Here is a 17,636-nt window from a genome sequence, read left to right as displayed (position 1 = left end):
AGAAACAGTTCCCCGTATCTTTGAATATGAAAGTACAAAGCTTTAACCAGAATACCAGGCAGCAGGGATCATGGCAGGATGGCAGCATGGTGAAGAAAGCAGGGCTTCCTGTGCAGGTGCAGACAGCTCAGTCAACTGCTGTCGAGTTGCCTATTCACTACTTACTCAGAATGCACAAAGCAACTCCAAGAAAGGATGGGCTTCCTTTAGCAGGCCTCTGATCATCATGACCAACTCTTCAGGGGTGGGTGCAAGGTGGGAAGAGAAGGAAAGAAAACAAACCCTGGCAAGGGATAGGAAGACAGGTTTGGAAAGACTTTCACAGGTTTGGAATGCTTAGTTGCTCCAGAAGTTTAAAGAGCAAACTGCAAGTCATCAAAGAAAAGCGTAATTTGTTGATCCTCATTAAAAGACGCCTCAGCTTTTTGCCACCAAGCCTTCCCTTTTGAACTCTATTTCTCATATCCAGCTTTAGCAAAAAATAAAAATAAAATAAAATAACTAGCTTGCTGATTTCAGTATTTTAGCCCTTATGTACACATCCTTTAGAAGGGTGAATAAAAATGACCACAGGCAGTTAAAACCTTTGTATTTTTAAAAGGCTGGCAGGAAGTATTGTTAAGACTTTTTGTAGAGATGCATGCCTGCCTTTCAAAATAAAAATGTATACACAATCCTTTCTAACAGCTTATAAATAAAGTAAAAAAGAAGGTAAGTGGTATAGAGTAGTTAATGCTTAATGCTTACAAAAAGCATTTTTCCTTTATGTGGATTATTATAAAAATCAGTTGATAAGGCTGCAGTTTTTAGATAGATGCCACTAGGCCACAGCATCTCTCCACAGAAGCTGCGATGGTACTGATGTCATCATCCAACAAAGCTTTGTACTTTAGGGTACAAAGTCCACTAAAAATGGTCAGAGAGGTACATACTGTGGGGGCATATAAAGGAAGGCCACATTCTCTGGTTTTCATCAGTAGATATGGAGTTTTAAAGTGCTTGGAAATACTTAAATAACTTTTTGGACTTTCACATGTAATTCTACTGGGTTCTAACAGCCAGACAGAAGGTGAAAGATAAATCACATTATGAAATTCCCCCAGTCCTTTTAAAAATATTTCTATCCATTAAGTGGGTAACTTTTTGACATTCCTCCTATTTTTCTACTTTGATCTAAAAATATCTGATGTTAATCTGACAGTGGCCTGAATGACTCAGTGTAAATAATAACTAACACACACGGAGTGCGTTTTTGGAATAAAGGCTGCTCTGAGGGGATCACACTTTGTCGCGCTTCCTTTCTCCACGCTGGCACTCAAACTATTAGCCCACCTCCAGTTCTTTCTCCTATTCTGGCTCTGCAGCATCCATTAGAACTGCCTTGAGTGACTAAACGCCACCTCCTCGAAAGAGGCTCCCTGGAGGCTCTCCTGTTGAAAGTCTTTTCTCTTTATTCTGAAACCCCAGCATTTTCAATGTAACTCTCTACTGTAGGCAGAATGCTAAAGACGCCATCCTGCCAGCATTCTCGTTCCCTGGTTATTTAGCTAAACGTCCATCTAGGTGCTGCTGCGATAGAACTCTGCAGGTAGATTAAGGTTACTAATCAGCTGACCTTAACATAGGATGAGTATTCTGGATTACCCAGGTGGGCTCACGTAATTAAACAAGCTCTTCAAAGCAAAGAAGAAGGCAGAACGGTCACTCAGGAGATGTGCCAAAAGAAGAGAACAGAGGAACAATGAGGTGAAAGCTGTGGTGACAGATACAAAGAGTGACTTGACCCATCATTGCTGGGTCTGAAGATGGAGGAAAGAGTCCAGAAGCCAAGGAATGTGGGTGGCCTCTAGAAACTGAGAATGACCCCCAGCCAACATGGAAACAGTGACCTCAGTCCTACGACCACATGGAACTGGTTTCTGCCAACAACCTGAATGAACTTGTAAGTAGATTCACCCTCAGAGTTCCCAGAAAGAAACACAGGCCTACCTGCACTTTGATTTTGTTCTTGTGAAACACAGAACAGGAGAATCCAGGCCAACCCAAACCTCTGACCTACAAAATAGTAAGATAATCAATCTGTGTTGTTTAAATTTGTGGTAATTTGTTAACAACAGCTTTCTTTTGTACTTTATCCTATTTAACAGTTCAAATCTCAGTGGACATCAGAATCATCGGAGGAGCTTTTAAAATGCATATGGACCCCATTCCCAGTTAAAATTTCTGAGGGAGAAGAGGGGAGAGCAGGAAGAAAACATCAAATTTTTATTTATAGCTCTGCAAGTGACACTTTTCTCAACATTTTTTAATATTAGCATCACCTCAGAAAGTTCCTGCAAGCTCATTTCCAGGTAATTCCCATCCTCACATCCCCAGGGTAAACCATGGTTCTGATTTTTATTTTCCACCGTACGTTAGTTTTGCCTATACTAGGATTCCATATAACAAAATCATGCATTGCATACACTGGTTTACGATTTCTTTCTCCATGATGTTGTGTATATTGGTACTCCACTCCTTTCTACTGAGTATCACACTGTAAGGCTATACCATAGTTTACCCATTCCCAGCTGATGGATGTCTGGGTTGTGTACAGTTTGGGGCTATTATGAATAAAGCTGCTATGAATATTCTTGTGACGTGCTTTCATTCCTCTTGAACTGCTGGATCATAGGGTAAATGTATGTTTAGTTAAACACCTTTCTCCAAAGTGTCCATACCATTTTAAGAGTTCCTACCTGAGTGAGAATATGTCAGTTGCCTACTTTTTCTCCCCTCGTCTCAAATGATCTTAATGTGTAGCCAGAGTTGAGAACCACTAGACTAGATTAAGAATTTCTCCAAGGCTGGTTGCACATCTTAGTCATCCTTGCTTCCCCCAATATATTTAGCACAGTCTTTAGCAAAGTAGGAACTCATGAATCCTATCAGATTTCACCTTTTTTTGTGTGTTTAAACATTTATTTATCTATGGTATACCACATACCTCTTTCTGTAAGTTGCTTTTTTCTCAATATTATGTTAATGAACTCTAAATCAATATTACTAATAGTTTTAGTTCATTAATTTCCATCTTTTAGCATTCTGTGTATGGCAATTTGTCCAATAATGTAACTTGTTCATCCAGTCTCCTGTAAGTGGACATTTAAACTGTTTCACTAATATAAGCAATGCTGCTATGAACATTCTCGTGCGGGCTCACGATAGCTACATATGTATATATTCCATAACATGAAGTTTACCAGGAAAGATAATACGTGTGCATGATCTATACAACGAAGGCAGCGATTAGTTTTTATGAAAGGTACAAAAGGTCACGGGTTGTTCTGAGCAATACGAGGCTACTTTCGCTAGAAAATATTTGGGGATGGCTCCAACGGCCAAGCGACATTCACTGCTAATTAACAGTATGAGACCACACCTTTTAACCTTTAATTACTCTTTAACTGATACCCAACAGTTCACGTGTGTCCATTCAGTTCCGCAACTAGAGTGTGAGCGCCAGGAGGACCGAGCCGGGCACCAACACGCTGAGCCAATACGAGTGTGACCGTGGAGAGTCCGCAGTGGAAGCTGCAGCCGCCGACCTCCTGGCTATGCCTGGCCACCGGAAAGTGACAGCGCGAGGGCAATGTCGGCGCAACCAGGGCCTAATCTCACTTTTCACTCCTAAAGCCAAGGAAGCTGAGGAAACGGGGACGCACTGGGAGCACAGACGGCTGCCTCAAAGCCTCTCTCCACTTACACTCGCAAGGCCGCCAGATCAGCAGCTAGGAGCGGAGGCGTGGACGCGGCCCCTGCCCAGAGCGCAGCCACCCCCGTCTGGCCTCTTCCAGAGGCGCCTCTTTGCCTTACGCCAGCTTCGTGAAGAGGCGCTGAGAGCAACCCGGAGGCTCCCCCAGCTCCAGAACCTGACGTGAAACTGCGCGAGGCTGCACTCGCGGCGGCCATCTTTGATTCGGGCAAAACCACACCCCGCACCCCGCCGGCCGCTCCCTCTCCGCGTCCCCAGGCTTTTCATCCACAAACGTAAGGCGCTGACCGTAGAGGTAGTGCTCAAGAAACACGCACAGAGGCCTGACTTTCCATGACCCCCGAGGTGCCAAATGCCGCCAATTTCCACATGGCAGCTAAACCCGAGCAGCAAAGGAGAGCTAATGCCAACGAAGTCATCTCAGATTTCACCTTGATCCAGCTTCTGACTTTCGCCATATATGGCAAATCTACTAAGTCTGCCCTCCGTAACTAAACACAATAAGTGTGTAATTTTGAGTAAAGCATTTCATGATCTGCATAATCATGGGTTCAATATTTGTTTTCTCTGCCAATTCTAAGCTCCAAGAGGGCATGGCCTGTGTCTGTCTTATTAAGGGCTGCACCCATGAATCCAGCACAGAGACTGGGCGCATATCAGGGCCTCAATGAACAAAGTACAGAGGGGAAAGAAAAATCCTTTCTCCTAAATATTTTGTTTATTTTAATTGAAACAACAAGGTACAAGTCTACACTCTGGGAGAGTCCTAGGTCTATAGCTATCAATATTTGGGGGGAACAAAGGTCCTTCTGAAAATCTGATTAAAACTATGGATCCCCCCTCAAAAAAATAAAAGACAAGAAAAGATGGTTGTATGTATACATTGACAGTTCTGCATACAACATCAAGTTGGTCACATGGTGTTCACATGGTCAGAAATCACAGTACTGGGTTTTATATAAAACTGCAATCATTTCTTTCACAAATTATTTGTTGAATATCTGATTTGTCCTGGAATTATACTAGGTATAAGGGCAAGACATAGTCCCCGCCCTTAAGAATAGGGGCAGGGAGGAGGTCACACGCAAATAACAAGCAATACCATCTAATCCAAAGTCAGGCATCTCAGAATCCATGACCCTTTCCAAAGATGACTTTTTTGCCCAAGTCTACAACATATGACTAACAACCTGAAATGCAAATAACCCTTCAAGGTAGTATTTTGGGTATAGAGATTTACCTTTGACTTGTGTTTCTGGAAGTGAAAGAAAAAGAAAGAAAAAGAGGGGAAGAAGAGTAACAACTTATATATGTTGCACTCTCAAGGAATAAATGCTTCCGGTTGCTTCCAGCATTAAGAGACCCTGTGGTGAAATGACTTGCCCCAGGAGTAGGTGTGGCATCCGTGGTGGTCATCCTCACGTGGCAGTGTGTGGGGATAGGCACAGCAGCTCATTCATCTGGGAAAGAGCGGGAAGGGATGGGACCTCCCCACTGGTGGTCTCATTAGGTGCAGAGGGAACACACAGGTGGTCTGGTGAGGTGCTGAGGGGGCCTCCCCACAGGTGGTCTGGTGAGGTGCTGAGGACCCACAGGAGAAGGTGCCTCCACTGGTCAGGGGCATAGTGCACTGCACCATCCAGAGATACCTCCTTGCGAGGTGTTTCCTGGTGTTTCTGAAAAAGCAGCATTACAGCACAAAAACTATGCCGCTATCTGGGGGAAGTGTGAGAGGAGGGTAAATGTTAAAACAACTAGAATAAACAAAAAGCTTTAAAATAGCAACAATAAAAATCCAACATTGACCAAAAATGAAGTTCAAGAATGTTTTTCGGTAGAGAAATGAATTATTCTATATTAGTGGATTTTCTGATTGAAGCTAATTTCTTTAAATGGAAAAACCTTTATAAAATAGTTGCTGGCAATCTTTCCAAATCATTTCACTCTCCTGTCTCCTTAATCAAACTGAGTAAACATGATGTAACGTTCCTGGTGGCTCTCTAAGTCCATCCATTACTCCGCTGGGCTGTAACACACTCTGAGAAGCTGCTGCCTACTCAGCTCTGCCTGCCCTTCATCAAAACAACTCCAGCTGCTCCATGTGGAGACCCAGGGCTTTTTAAGTTTTCTCTTTCTCTTCACCTCATCATCAAATCACTTCTTGCTAAGGTCCATCTATCCAACTGACAGCACTCCATGCAACATTATCCTTTTAATTCCTGGCTAAACTGGGAAAACAATTGTTTCTTCAAAATAAGTTCAATTTAAATAACAACCTGGATACTGTGTTTTATTAAATTTGTTTTAGAAAAGGTGAGCTGACTCTGAGATAAGCAGTGGCAGGTACAGCGCGCGGTTTTAGGCAGCTGTCTGTATAATGGCATCTAAGTGCCCATTGGCTTAGGATACGCCAGGGAGGAAGATTAGGCCAAAATTTTGAAGAAGTAACAATTCTGGTTATTATTGAAAATAGACCATAAATGAGGGTCTGAGTAAAATTTGTAAGGTTTGTTACACAGACTCTGTATAACACCTATTTATTCTGGCTGTTCAGAGTTACTTCTATTTTAATTTTTTTGTGTTTTCAACTTCTGAGTCTTTTCCAGACAACTGACCTTTACATAAGTGAAGCATTAATACAACCACAAAACAAATTGTTTTCCTTTGTGAAATTCTGTACTGTACAGCTACAAATGCCTTTAAATTAAAATCTGTGTCTCTGTGTCCTCAATGGACAGGTAAACCCTGTGTTTAGGATGGACTATTTGCTGTGATACTTCATTTGCCATTGAATTGCAGGCCTGTTAAAAGAAGTCCATCACTGCTGTCCCCATCTGGTATATCATAAGCAAAAGGAGGACAGTTTAAATTCACAATGTGACCCATTACATTCATATCAATACCACATGTTCATGCCTGAGTGACAGGAGCACCAACCTGGGTGGACTATATTATGAAATTTAAAAATGTTCCAAACATGTGACCATTCTAACTTCTATGGATGCATCTGAATATGAAATTCTGTAGCATTTCTTTATGATCAATTTAAAATGGAATCTATCTGGGAATCATTAATACTCCATTACAGGACCCTTAATGACTACCTCCCCTTTCCCCTACTCAAACTCTTTTCTTTTCTTCTTCTTCTTCTTTTTTTTTGGTTAAAAATCTGTTTGTACTCTTTAAGCAGCATCTGTTCTGTCAAAATGTTCTAAGAGAATTCTTTTTAATAGATTGTTTTAAAGCATGAACACGAGATATAGACCTTCAGCAGCTTCCAAGTATTATCTTCCTCATCGTCACCGTCTTCCATTCAAGGTCTGAACTACACCAGAAGCAGCAGCATTGTCTGTCCAGGCCAGCACGCGACTGGAAGCAACAGCCTGCAACCAGATCTCCACAGGGAAACCAGAGCAGAAACACACCACGAACCCTGTATCACACCTCAGCTTGATTCGTTTTACTGAACAAAGCTACATTCCATATTTTAAGCCAGAACCTCTAAAGCTTTTCTCTTAAAAAGCTGCTAACATAGCTTTTCTCTTAAAAGGCTCTCCTGCTTATACCAGAATAAGCATTCAAGCCCGTTTCCTCCATAGAGACTGTTGCTACCAGGTCTCCAGGACCTTCTCTTGGAGAAGGCTCACCTACTCCAGGCAACAGTTGATGCTCTTTTTTTAGCTACACTTAAATACCACCCCTCAGTTCCTATTTTCAACTGCAAACTCCAAATATAACTCAGATCAAGTATTTCTGAGAATTCACTTCAGGCTTTTCATTTATAAAAAATTCAGACTGTTTTCAGACTGTGGCCTGTTTCTTCCTCTCATATAATTCTTCAGGAGTAATCCTTTGAGAATGCTGACACAACAAAGGTAATTTTCTTGAATTTAAATCTGAACTTTCACTATTAAATACATACTTGTCTGAACCAATAAATATAACATAAAAGTTAAAACTTGAGTGATGTGATTTGAGTTTACAAAGAAAAAAAATGACATTAAGAACACTCCTAATACTTAGACTGAGAATCCGTAAAGACCACGTATAGAGTTTTTCCAGCTTATTCTCTGCTACAAAATATTTTGCTCAGAAGACACTGTACATGAGTAAGTTTGAGCACAACAAAAAAACAGAGCAAGGAGTTCTGGTCCCAGTGGGGAGTGGGGACAGGGCAAGGTGACCCCAGATACTGTGGGCTAAAAGGAGCCTGAACTGAAAACCTGAAAATTATGGGCACGGCCCACATATCTCATTTTACAAACCAAGAAACCATGACTGAGGCGCCATCACTCATCAGCAGCAGCAAGAGGACAGGTGTGGAGCCCAGGACTCCCACAACCCTGTCACAGAGACGAGAGCCATGTGACAACACGGGGATGCACTTGCCAATCCTCACAATCACTCCTGGAGGAAGGCCTTACTACCCACGTTACACACGAGAAAACTGAAAAGCCTGCGTGGCCAGGCCGAGGTCTTCACAGAGGCACAAAGCGGCACAAAGACCAAGCATTAACTCAGAAGAAGCAGACAGGCTCTTCCTACTTTTTATTGCTCTTTATTTCATGCAGTTTAGAACACAGGTGATATAGGAAGGGACAGAGGGGCAACTTGGAAAATAATTTAGTAACATAAATGCTAATAACATCTCAAAACAATTTAAAATCATTCCCTTATTACTGACGCCACCCACGTCCTAGCTGCCAACCCTTCTCGCGTGGACAACTGCAACCATTTCTTCACCATCTTCCCCATTTTCACTCCCACTTCCTTTCAAACAATTCTCCACAGATCCCAGAGTAATAATAATAATCTTTTTAAATGGACTCATGTGACTTTCTGCCTTTCAACTCTTTAAAATAATTCCCCATCGCCTTTTTCTTAAAAGCACTGTTTTTAATGCTGCTACACCATTATAGCTTAAGCTTAAGCATCGTGACACTCACTGCTGTGAAAGAGTAATGAAAGAGCAGTAAAGTTTGAAAGAGTAGGAAAACTTCATAAAACTCATCCTTGTATGATGCCTAAATCTCTGGCTGAACGGAGGGAAATGGAACTTCCTTCTCACTGAAAGTTTTATTGAAATAATTGTGGATTCACATGCAGTTGTAAGAGATAATAGATTTCTTATACCTTTTACCGAGCTTCCCCCAATGGTAACATTTGCAAAACTACAGTACAATATCACAACCAGAGTACTGACATTGAAAACCCCGATCTTACTCAGATTTCCCCATTTATACTTGTCCTAATTTGATAACACTGGAAGCAAAGATGAAAGAGGAGAGAGCAAAATGGGGGAGAAATGCTGCTTAGGGTCAGCCTTTTGGTAGAAAGAAAAATAGGGCAATTGTCAGTGTTAAACTGTTAATCTTCTCCCTAGCTGAAAGGGTCAAATTAGATAGGTCAATGGAACTCTGAAAGCTGAGCTAGCTTTGCTCTCTTTTTGAGAAAAATCCTACAGCTCTTGCTGTCACTACGTGCAAACAGGTACTTTTCAGAGTTCGAGCTTTTACAAAATTGTTTGAATCTTTAATGGCTGGTTAAACCATCTTTAATGGTTTAATCTTTTTTTTTTTTTTTTTTGCTTACCCCTATATACAACTGTAATTGATTAAAAGCCTAATGGTTATGAACCTGCATAGTATAATTTTTATATTTCCTAATTACGTTTCTTCCTTTTTCCAACAATATACATTAACCTTTATTTAAAATGTGTTTTTCTCTTTTGATGTTTTGGATCTGTTTGTTTAAGTGCTACCCTCCTGGCTAATTTCTCCATCATTTTCACAAGCTACTGTTTCCTAAGAATAGCAAATAAGAAAATTGTATTTAAAACAAAACATACGGGCTTCCCTGGTGGCGCAGTGGTTGAGAGTCCGCCTGCCGATGCAGGGGACGCGGGTTCGTGCCCCGGTCTGGGAAGATCCCACATGCCGCGGAGCGGCTAGGCCCGTGAGCCATGGCTGCTGAGCCTGCGCGTCCGGAGCCTGTACTCCGCAACGGGAGAGGCCACAACAGTGAGAGGCCCGCGTACCGCAAAAAAAAAAAAAAAACATACAATGGTTTCAGCCAACTACATATGTTAAGTAATGGATACATGCATTTTCAGAAACTTCTTTTAAATGAACCACATCTAAATTCTGTTTTTTGGGAAAGCAAAGGAAAACAAACACATCTAAATAGTAACATTTTATTGGGATTCTAACTAATAGAATATGTAACAATTATTTTAACTTTCTAAAAAAATTTTTTATATCATTTTTAAGGTTCCTTTCCGTTGGCAGTTATTACCAAATATTGGCTCTATGCCCTATATTGTATAATACATCCTTGAGCCTTTCTTACACCCAACAGTTTGTACCTCTCACTCCCCACCCCCATATTGCCATCCCCCCCCCACCCCCGACCAGTAACCACTCGTTTCTTGTCTGTACCTGTGAATCTGCTTCTTTTTTTTTTTTTTTTTTTTTTTTGCGGTACGCGGGCCTCTCACTGTTGTGGCCTCTCCCGTTGCAGAGCACAGGCTCCGGACGCGCAGGCTCAGCGGCCATGGCTCACGGGCCCAGCCGCTCCGCGGCATGTGAGATTTTCCCGGACCAGGGCACGAACCCGTGTCCCATGCATCGGCAGGTGGACTCTCAACCACTGCGCCACCAGGGAAGCCCGAATCTGCTTCTTTTTTCACTACTTTGTTGTCTTTTTTAGATACAGCATACAGTGTTTGGATTTGTCTTTCTCTGTCTGACTTTATTCACTTTAACGTAACGCTCTCCAAGTCTGTTCATGTTGCTGCAAACGGCAAAATTTCATTCTTTTTTATGGCTCAGTAGTATTCCATCGTATTCTTTATCCATTCATCTGCTGGTGGACACTTAAGGTGCTTCCATAACTTGGCCATTGTAAATAATGCTGCTATGAATGGTGAGGTACATGTATCTTTTCAAATTAGTGTTTTTGTTTTTTTTTTAAATATGTGCTAAGGAGTGGATGTGCTGGGTCATATGGTAGTTCTAATTTTAGTTTTTTGAGAAACCTCTCTACTGTTTTCCACAGTGGCTACACCAATTTACATTCCAACTAACAGTGTACAAAGGGTTCCCTTTTCTCCACACACTTGCCAACGTTTGTTATTTGTGTTCTTTTTGATGACAGCCATTCTGACAGGTGTGAGGTGTTATCTCATTGTAGTTTGATTTGCATTTCCCTGATGATTAGTGATATCGAGCATCTTTTCATGTGCCTACTGGCCATCTGCATGTCCTCTTTGGAAAAATGTCTATTCAGGTCTTCCACCCTTTTTTAATCAAATTGTTAGTTTTTTTGATGTTGAGTTGTATGAACTGTTTATATGTGTTGGGTATTAACCCCTTATTGATAATATCATTTGCAAATATTTTCTCCCATTCAGTATACTGCCTTTTTGTTTTCTCAATGGTTTCCCTTGCTATGAAAAAGTTTTAAAGTTTAAAGGTCCCATTTGTTTATTTTTCCTTTTATTTCCTTTACTTTAGGAGACAGAACCAAAAAAATATTGTTACAATTTATGTCAAAGAGTGTTCTGCCTAGGTTTTCCTCTAGGAGTTTTATAGTATCCAGTCTTACATTTAGGTCTTTAATCCATTTTGAGTTTATTTTTGTATATGGTGTTAGAGAATGTTCTACTTTCATTCTTTTGCATGTAGCTATACAGTTTTCCCAGCACCACTTATTGAAGAGACTGTCTTTTCTCCACTGTATAATCTTTCCTCCTTTGTCATAGATTAATTGACCGTAGGTGTGTGGGTTTATTTCTGGGCTCTCTAATCTGTTCCACTGATCTATGTATCTGTTTTTGCACCAGTACCATACTGTTTTGATTACTGTAGCTTTGTTGTATAGTCTGAAGTCAGGGAATGTGATTCCCCCAGTTCTCTTCTTCTTTCTCAAGATTGTTTTGGCTATGCAGGGTCTTTCGTGTTTCCATATAAATTTTAAAATTATTTCTTCTAGTTCTGTGAAAAAAAATGCTATTATTATTTTGACAGGGATTGCACTGAATCCGTAGATTGCCTCGGGTAGCATGGCCATTTTAACAATATTGATTAAAAAAGAAAATTACAGGCCAATATCACTGATGAACATAGGTGCAAAAATCCTCAACAAAATACTAGCAAACCAGATCCAATAATATATTAAAAAGATCACATACCATGATCAAGTGGGACTTATCCCAGCGATGCAAGGATTTTTCAATTATTCACAAATCAATCAATGTGATACACCACATTAACAAACTGAAGAATAAAAACCATATGATCATCACAATAGATGCAGAAAAAGCTTCTGATGAAATTCAACATCCATTTATGATAAAAACTCTCCAGAAAATGGGCATAGAGGGAACAAACCTCAACATACTAAAGGCCATGCCATATATGACAAACCCACAGCTAACATCATACTCAAAGGTGAAAAGTTGAAAGCATTTCCTCTAAGATCAGGAAAAAGACAAAGATGCCCACTCTTGCCACTTTTATTCAACACAGTCCTAGCCACAGCAATCAGACAAGAAAAAGAAATAAAAGGAATCCAAATTGTAAAGGAAGAAGTAAAACTGTCACTGTCTGCAGATGACATGATACTATACATAGAAAATCCTAAAGATGCCACCAGAAAACTACTAGAGCTCATCAATGAATTTGGTAAAGTTGCAGGATACAAAATCAATATACAGAAACCTGTTGCATTTCTATACACTAACAACAAAAGATCAGAAAGAGAAATTAAGGAAATAATCCCATTTACCATTGCATCAAAAAGGATAAAATACCTAGGAATAAACCTACCTAAGGAGGCAAAGACTCCTTTGCCTCCGAAGACTCTAAGACACTAATGAAAGAACTGAAGATGACACAAACAGATGGAAAAATATACCATGTTCTTGAATTGGAATATGTAACAATTTAATTCACTATTATTATTCCACTAGTGGAATGAATCATGTGAATTCCACTAAGCCAGGCACACTGATTTACACTATTTCAATTTAATTACTACTCCCCCTTACCCCACACCCCCTAAACCCCCAACACACACACTTCACCATTAACTACAAACCTAAGAGAGTGAAAAAACTTTTGGTCTCCCTTAAGAGACTGCAACTAATTTCAGAGTTAATAAATTCCCAAGTAAGAAAGATGGAAGCAAACAATTTCTAAAAAAAAATTAAATTTCTGAAAAATACTCTGAAGTCAAACATATAATCATAAGCAATAGCCTGAAAGGGGGACATGTCATTGACTTACCTAAGCAAGATTATTTACCTTGCTTTATTCTTAAAGCTACCTGTGTATTTAAGCTGATTTAGGAGAAGGTATGTTTTAAAATACTCTGCAAAATGTATTCAGTTTTGTTTTTTAGTTATATTAAAATCATTTTGAAAGACTTGGGCGTTTTCTTGTTTGTCCTCTCTATAATTAAGATGATGTAAAAACTCCTAAATTCGTATTTTTCTTCTAATTCTTGTTGGCACCTACTGAATTCAACTGCTGCTCAAGGAAAAAAAAATATAAACCTAACCATGACCAGGACAAAAATATTAAGGAGACCATTGTCTGAGTATCAAATGGTAGGGGGCAATAAGGAAGCTCGGATAGAAAACATGGGTTTCATGTTTCATTGCCAAAAATATTCAGTCTGGAGCTCTTCAAAATGATATTATTGTGCAGCCAATAACTGACTGACTTTTCACCCAGTGTGCTCCTATGCCACTTTTCACTGGCTCCTTTTCTCTTATTTCCTATTGTTTCTTCTCTTCTTTCATGTAAATATATTATGAAATGGCTACTTCCCCTCTAGACATGTAAATAACTGGTAGTCACCCCCAAAGTCCCGAAGTCTCTTCCAACATGTAATGTACCATTTCTAACCAAAGTTAGAAATGAAAAGCAAACTGGACTAAAGATTCAAATGTAGCTTTTCTGTTAAAATCAAGAATAGAGGTTAATAGGAAACTCAGAAGAAAAAAACTTGGGAAACAGAAAGGCAAAGAAGCAAGGTGCTACACTTGGAGCATAAGATAGAGGATGATCAAGAAAATTTTTAAAGATTATTCTACAAAGCGCTTCAGAAACATGCATATGATTACATGTCAACACTCTCACTAGTTCTTAGAATCTGCCCCTGATGAGACTGGGTGGAAGAGATCCTCAGGATAACACAGTCAAGAATCTATAAAAACTGACGGGCAAGACCGTTAAACCGATGAGCCTTCTGAGCCAGGGCTCTCTATCTGGAGAACGCACAGAGCAGGGAGACATACAGCAACACTTCTTCCCCAGGGATTTGAAGTCACTTCAAATAATTCACATCCCCATTAATATCCCAGGATTTTCTTGGGATCTTTAAGAGGACCAGAACTTATTTGCTTCCTCAAAGGTTCTTCATGATCTCAGGACCAGTTTAATTCCAAACTCTCCTTAGTCTCTCCGCTGTTGCAGCATCCAATACCCAAACCAAACCTAAGGTATAAAAATGTTCCAAGAGGGATAAGGTGCAAGAGAAAGGCACTGTTGCTAACAAGGTAAAAAGGCAGAAAACATAGGGTTAACCAAGGTTCATTGTCAGGTGCCTACAGAATGTCAAGACAGACTTCACTGAATAATGCCTCCCGTGAAGGATTTCAATGGCCATTCTTTGGAACCAACAAGTCTTTAGAAAGAAAGGAAGCCATAAATGACGAGGATTAAAAATCTTACCACAAAAGGAGGCAATGCTCAAGGTCAAGGTCACAAATGCTTCCTGTTAAAGACCAAGATGATGTGTGTGTTTAGGCTGAAAAGGGATGGGGGATAGAGGTCTTGTCTACTGACGCTAATCCCACTCAACCCTAGGACATGTAAAACACCTTGGGTCCAAATACTCACAGGAAGGGGTGGAGTCCTTGTCCAGTCCACTTTGAGATAGGTAAAGAATAAAGTAATATTAAAAATAAAAACTTATAATACCTAACACATGCTAGGTCTCTAAAGAGTTTATATATTATTAACTCATTCAATTATTAAAACAACTAGATGAGGTGGGTGCTAATAAAACCACCCATTTCATAGATGAGGAAATCAAGAGACAAAGTTTAAGTGAATTTGCTCACAATCACTAGGCTAATCAGAGAGAGGAGCTGGGACTGGAATCCAGTCGTACAGTTCCCAAGACCATAGTCATAATCCTCAAGCTTTCATGTCTCTCAGGAAGTTCAGCCTCCAACCCAGAGCTGGCCCACATTTCACATTCTCATCCTCTTCTATTTATGTCCTGAAGATTTTTATTAGAGTTTTAGGGATGTCCTATTAAATCTATCAGAACTTTTTCCACCTCATCCCCAATGATGCCTGAAGGCAAACCACATCCAAGCATTGGGATGGGGAGGCCCTGTGGAGCCATAAAACACGCCAGATGGTTTGGCATAGTTTGGTCTTGATTTGGTGAGGAAATAGTCAGGGGTGCTAATGAGAAAGAAAGAAAGAACATTAATGTCTATGGAGAGGAAACGGGGGGGGGAGATGAAGTGGAATATTAACCTAAATAAAAATCAAAATAAGTCTCCTACTAAAACTGTACCTATTTTTCAAATGAAGACCCATCTCAAACATCACATCCTCCCAGCCAGTTTCAAGTTTAAAGAACCTAAATAATATTCTATCACTGGCTGTCTTTTGGTACCCAACTTTTTCCATTTTATGCCATAGATATCTATAACTTATGCTCTAAGCAACCTGTCGGGGGAGAACTCTTATTTGCACAAAGCACTCATATACTCATGTATCTGTTTTAGGTCATTTGAGTGAAAAGGGAAACAGCAGTGGAATTGTAAATTGTAAAAAGGGCTCAATATACCATTATCTATCCTTTTCATGTACCTTAAGGCAAATTTAAAGCAAAATATTAACTCAAGTCTCTGAATTTGAAGGCTTGAAACAAGTTCCTCATTGTGCATACCTTTAAGTACGTTAAGGTCTATTTTTCTGTAACCATTTCCATTGACAACAGCAGAATTCAGTTTATATTTTTATTTTAATACGGAATAACTGTCCATGTTAAGGGAGAAAGGACCCTCCATCGTTTTCAGTAGTTTATGATCTCTGAGGACAGGGGCCCATTTGGTTCTGACACGTTCTCCAAGTCCACACCTGAACACACAGTGGACCTTCAATAAATATTCCTGACTACGCAACCACACTGAACAGATGTAAGTTGAAATGTTACTTCCGGTCCAAAGAAATCTGAACAACAGACATAAATCCAAATGCTACTTTTGATCCAAAGAAATCTAAAAGTAATAAGGTCAATATGTAGCAATAACCATTTATTGGTTTGATCCATGTAACTTTAAATATCTTACGTCATAAATTAAACTGCATGTAGGACATGCCTGTAATTTTTTAAGTTGGGGAGGGGGTGGCAGAAGACAGAAAGGGGTTAGTCAGAACCTGTAAGATGATACCAAACATGTTTGTGTTTATCTGTACGTATGTATCTGTCTGTGTGGCATGTGTATAATATTGTCCCCCTAAATGCCAATTAATATTCCACCCAATAATTTATCTCAACAAGGAATGAAGAGTTAGCTATTGAAAGAGAGAGAGAGAGAGAGTTCTGGTGGGAGGGGAGGAGAGAAAGAAAGATATGAAAGAGAGAAAGAGAAAACAAAGGAGAAAGGAAAAGACAGAAGTAAAGAGAAACAGAGAGGAAGAAAGAGGGAGGCAGAAAGGGAGGGAAAGGGAGAAGGAGCAGGGAAGAGGGCTGGCCACACAGAAGAGTGAAATGAAACCAACGGTTTGAAGAAACTGCAATAAAATCCAGATTCCTACTGAAATGGAAAACTCTCCTCTTGCATGGGTGAGTGGCTGGGGTTTGTTATAAAAAGGAATCAATATTTTACTTGACAATTTCCATGCTAAATGCCACTGTCATTTTCAGTGTCACTTCACTGTCATCTTCCCACACAGTAAATAAAGAACAGTATAACACATATTTTTCCCTGAGATTTGTAAACGTGATCTCAAACTGTACAACTGTGACAAATCAGCCAGCAAATTCTTCGCTGACTAAATCAAAGAACATGTTTACCCCAAGGAGAATGGTAGCCACTGCACTGTACATTAACTACATTTGGTTCAGAAAGCTCCATCAAACATGCTCTAAATCTGCCCACTATGTACCCACAGTCACAAACGTTACCATAAGCCTACCACTAAAGTCTAAGAGCTTCATTGTAAAAATTATACCTGTCAATTTTCATTGCTGACATAACTTGATAAAAGCCTCACAAATCCTCTCCTAGAAAGACTGTTATTTTCCATGCTAGTACCACTAGACTGAAAAAAGACCTGTTAACATGTGTCTACTGTATAACTTCCATGGATGCACAGAACGTATTTATTAAGTCTCAATCCAACACCTTTTACTTCCCATTCCCATTTGGAATTGTAGCTTCAGAAACGGCAGCATTTATTCTATAAAGAAAAGGCTTAAAAAATACCTTCCTTATATAGTAAGCTGAAGATACATTTCTTCCTGCTTTTTTCATAATATAATTTTTTAATGAGCTGCAATTAAAGCCAGTAAGACTTGGAATCTCATAATGCCATTTTTACACCTTCTTTCATTTTTCAAAGTATATATGTCTTTCCAAATCTGGCAGAACTTGATTCTACATATTATGTAGTTTAAAAGTCACAAAAAAACATAATAAAGGACTTATCCTTCAGCTGGTACATTTCCATATTATACCATGATTCAAATGTGCTGCCCTTCTTAGCAAATTCAGTCAAAATAACTGAATCCAAAAGAAATATACATGTGTATAAAGTTTTTAAAAAGAAAGTTAGAATCAAACAGAAAT

At 39.7% G+C, this 17,636-nt stretch overlaps 1 protein-coding gene across 9 annotated transcripts in view; it reads right to left on the bottom strand.

Annotated features, from left to right (window-relative positions):
• Positions 1-17,636, bottom strand: part of PSD3 (pleckstrin and Sec7 domain containing 3) — a gene marked incomplete at both ends in the record, with an annotated part of 558,422 nt that overhangs the window by 245,362 nt on the left and 295,424 nt on the right. The window lies entirely within an intron of this gene.

The sequence above is a fragment of the Grampus griseus genome, assembly GCF_964374135.1.
Source record: "Grampus griseus genome assembly, chromosome: 21".
Taxonomy (NCBI): domain Eukaryota; kingdom Metazoa; phylum Chordata; class Mammalia; order Artiodactyla; family Delphinidae; genus Grampus; species Grampus griseus.
This window is presented reverse-complemented; position numbering and strand designations above follow the sequence as displayed.